The following is a 4,331-nucleotide window of genomic DNA, read 5'->3' on the forward strand; positions in this document are numbered from 1 at the left end:
ACTGTACTAGTGAAATTTTAGTAAATGGTTTTAAGACACAGGGCGTGATTTTAAATTCCGGAGTGAAGCAGGGGTGTCCCTTGTCCCCACTACTCTTCATTTGCGCAATAGAGCCTCTTTTATGTACAATACGAAAGGATAAGCAGATCCATGGAGTCCCCCTGCCAGGAGGAGGGGGACTAGAGGCGAAGGTAGTGGGGTACATGGACGATGTTGCGGTGTTTTGCAGGGACACCCCATCGCTTCAGAAGACGCTAAAACAGATTCAATATTTTAATTGTGCCTCCGGTTTTAAAGTCAATTTTAACAAAAGTAACATTTTAAACATAGGCGGAATGCCTTTGTATGATGTGCCCGTCCCTGTGTCTGAGTCGGTGCAGATTTTAGGTGTCTCCTTTGACGAGTCTAATAATGGTTTTAATAGCTGGGACTTGGTGGCTCAAAAAATAAATAAGAAAATATGTATGTGGAACATGCGAGAACTTACAATGGAAGGGAAGGTTTTAATTACAAAAATGGTGCTTTTACCTATTTTATTGTATTTAAGTCTGGTTTTCCCACCCCCCGAAATGGTTCTAAAGAAAATAACAAAAGCTTGTTTTACTTTCTTTTGGAGTTCTAAGAGCGAAAAATTAAAGAGACAAATTGTGATAAAACCGAACTCCAGGGGCGGTAAGGATTTTCCAGATTTTAAAGCTTTCCTTTTAATAAAGTTTTTTAGCATGTGTTTTACTACTGTTTTTAAAGATAGCTACTGGTCTTATTTTGTTCGTTTTAATACTGGTTATTTTATGCGGAGGAACGGCTGGTTTTCTACAGTTTTAAGTTGCCCTTATTCTTTGAATTTACCCCCTCAATACATGATTTTAGGAAAAATTTTAAACTTATATAATTTTAAAGGTAAAAGTGTTCAGGATCTGTGCAATAGCAAAAAACTACTAAAGGAAATAAAAGAAACCAGTACCGTGACTCCCATCAAAAATTTTAACGAACAGAAGTGTATACAGATTTGGAAGATGTTGAGTATTAATTATCTTTTTAATTCACAGAAGGACCTGGCCTGGAGCTGCGCACACGAGTGTCTTCCATGCCGGGCATTCCAGCACCGAAGAGGATTATCCAACTCTGCAACCTGCCCGAGGGAGGGATGCCGCCAAGAGGAGACCGTGCACCATCTAATATGGACTTGTTTTTACTCGCAGAAAATATGGACAAAGATACTCCCTCTGGTAAAAAGGATAACTGGACTAAAAGACTTAAATATTGCAGTGGTTTTTTATGGTTGCCTGGAATGCCCAACACGGACTCAAGAGACTATTGCATGGAAGATCATAAACTGTGTGAAGGCAGCTCTGTGGAAGGCCAGGAATATTTTATTGTTCAAGCATGAGGTTTTATCTGTGAAGGACATTTTATCTATCTGTTTTTATGAAATGTACCAGTACTATCTTTTAGACAAGAAGAGATTTCCGCTTTTATCTAGAAAATGGTTTTTAAAAGAATGGAATTCTATCTTGTAAAGCCACCAAGTGCCCATTTTATGTTTTAATATGTTGTAAATATGTTATTTATATGTAACTGTATTTATTGACATATTTGCACAACTTTGTTAACATTATTTAATTTTTAATAAAGTTGCCCCCGTAAGGGTAGTCAAGTTAAAATCTGTTCTTATCAGTTTAATATCTGATACGTCCCCTATCTGGGGACCATATATTAAATGGATTTTTGAGAACGGGGGCCGATTTCGAAGCTTGCTTCCGTCGCCCTATGCATTGACCCGATATGGCAGTATCTTCGGGTACAGTGCACCACCCCCTTACAGGGTTAAAAAGAAAGATTCCTACTTTCATTGCTACCTGCTTGCTGGCTAGCCAGCTAGCCAGCCCTGTGGGCCTTGCTGCTGCAGCCAAAAAACAAAAGGTGGTGCTGCTGCTGCTGCTTCTGCTGCTTCTGCTTGTGTCTGGCCGCTGTTGGAGCGTCCAGGCACAGGACTTCTGCTGCTGCTGACTAAATGGCCTCCTTAATTGGATCATTTGAGTAGCCAGCACACCTGTGCAGGTAGGGCATGACATGATAGGCAGCTGCCTTGATAGCGGGTGGGTGCTGAATGTTCCTAATTGACAAAATAAGATTAATGCTTATGAAGAAATATAAAATCTCATCCCTTCCCCAATATCGCGCCACACCCCTACCCCTTAATTCCCTGGTTGAACTTGATGGACATATGTCTTTTTTCGACCGTACTAACTATGTAACTATGTAACATAACATGGGGGGGGGGGGTCTCCTGGCTGTTCACACAGGTGTGTCATTGCTGTACATTGACCATGCATTGCTTCTGTGGTATTGCAAAGGCAAAGACAAATGCTTCCAGCCATCCATTGCACTAATGGATTGGTCATCAGCTGGCTGTCTATGTCCCGCATCAATATAGACCAAAGTACAGAGGGTTAGGCTATGCTATTGTGCACCTACCTGATGCATCAGAAGGTGCGAGGCCCTTGCTAAATTCTGTGCACAGACTTTGAGATCTATACTTTAGACTGTATCTAAACCTGCTCCAACATGGACTGACATTCTGGCCTACTTTCAGCCGATGCGACTTGTCTGTCGCTGAACAGTCGCTTTTTATGTATTCAGCACCTATGTATAATGTTGTAAAAATGCTCTAGAAGCTAAAGTCGCAGAAATGTCACACATATTTGGCCTGCAACTTTCTGTGCGACAAATTCAGACAGGAAAAATCAGTATAAATCCTTAGAAAATTATCCCCCAGTGTCTCCATCTGCTGGCGGTATTGAATAAGCATTGCTGCACTGATGGGGTATGCATTAGACGAAAAAAAAGAAGAAAAAGAAGAATAATACGCCCAGAAAAGAGGCGAAAAGGAGAAAAACGTAAAAAAACGTGAAAAAAAAGTAAGAGGAAGAGAAGGGAAAAAAAGGTGGAAATGGGTTTAAAAGTGATTTCGGCGGAGAAATATATATATATATATATATATATATATATATATATATATACGCGCACACACACACATATATATAAACGTATTCTCCGTTGAGATATTGCAGCCGCTGCTGTGTCCAGGCCCAGGAGCCTTAGCACTGTGCTGTGATGTCACTCAATACCACTGACATCACTAGGTGTAAACAACATCTCTCCTTTGCTGTGTATGTGACTATGGAGCTGTTTGGTGATGTCGTCTATTATGGCCTTCATAGAAGCAACAGGAGATTGTTGCATCCATCTAGAACCCTCAGAACTACAGTGCTATGATGTCACTGACTTCCACAGGCCTTGCAGAGTGTAAACAACAACAACCCAGCTTTGTTGTGTATGTAACCATAGGGATTTGTGATGTCACCTAGAACCTTCACAGCAGCGACAGCTTTATGAGGAGCATCAGCACTGCTCTGCCTGAGCAGAACCATCACCGCCATAGGTTGTCAAATAACCCGGATTTAACCCACACAGGTAAGTCCAATGGGGTGCAGGCATGTCCTCTATGCTTACAGCTTCCCGTGGGTGTTGGTTTGATACCGTTTGGGGACAGCCAAGGAGGCATCTGCAGGCAACAAAGGTAGGTGTGTGCTTGTGTGTGTGTTTCCTATGCAGATCCTAAGCCCAGTGTCACATGCAAGTAGGAGGAGTAAGAAGGGTTCCTGGCAAATCCGGGTTATGGATTGCATTTAAAAAGGCCCCGTGGGAGTGCAATGGGCCATTGTCTTGCTGCTTAGCAATAATGGTATGGGTTTAGGTTCTGCTGTGTGTACTGGTGGTTGACTGCCCCCCAGCCCAGAGTGTGCATGGAAAATTGTCTGGCAGCCTCCCTGACAGCAAGCAGTGATAGTGCCCATGAAGGGGACCTTGTTGGGCCCGCCCCTTTCACGGTTATCGCTTCTCGGCCTTTTGGCTAAGATCAAGTGTAGTATCTGTTCTTATCAGTTTAATATCTGATACGTCCCCTATCTGGGGACCATATATTAAATGGATTTTTGAGAACGGGGGCCGATTTCGAAGCTTGCTTCCGTCGCCCTATGCATTGACCCGATATGGCAGTATCTTCGGGTACAGTGCACCCCCCCCTTACAGGGTTAAAAAGAAAGATTCCTACTTTCATTGCTACCTGCTTGCTGGCTAGCCAGCTAGCCAGCCCTGTGGGCCTTGCTGCTGCAGCCAAAAAACAAAAGGTGGTGCTGCTGCTGCTGCTTCTGCTGCTTCTGCTTGTGTCTGGCCGCTGTTGGAGCGTCCAGGCACAGGACTTCTGCTGCTGCTGACTAAATGGCCTCCTTAATTGGATCATTTGAGTAGCCAGCACACCTGTGCAG

The 4,331-nt window shown here is 43.1% G+C and overlaps 2 non-coding genes across 2 annotated transcripts; both read left to right on the top strand.

The window, feature by feature from the left end:
- Positions 1-1,631: 1,631 nt before the first annotated feature.
- Positions 1,632-1,817, top strand: LOC130329984 (U2 spliceosomal RNA). The gene has a single exon (XR_008873431.1). It is a non-coding gene; the product is annotated as a U2 spliceosomal RNA (small nuclear RNA).
- A 2,079-nt stretch (positions 1,818-3,896) lies between these two features.
- Positions 3,897-4,087, top strand: LOC130329982 (U2 spliceosomal RNA). The gene has a single exon (XR_008873430.1). It is a non-coding gene; the product is annotated as a U2 spliceosomal RNA (small nuclear RNA).
- The last annotated feature ends 244 nt before the right edge of the window (positions 4,088-4,331 follow it).

This window comes from Hyla sarda, unplaced genomic scaffold, assembly GCF_029499605.1.
Source record: "Hyla sarda isolate aHylSar1 unplaced genomic scaffold, aHylSar1.hap1 scaffold_3285, whole genome shotgun sequence".
Lineage (NCBI taxonomy): Eukaryota > Metazoa > Chordata > Amphibia > Anura > Hylidae > Hyla > Hyla sarda.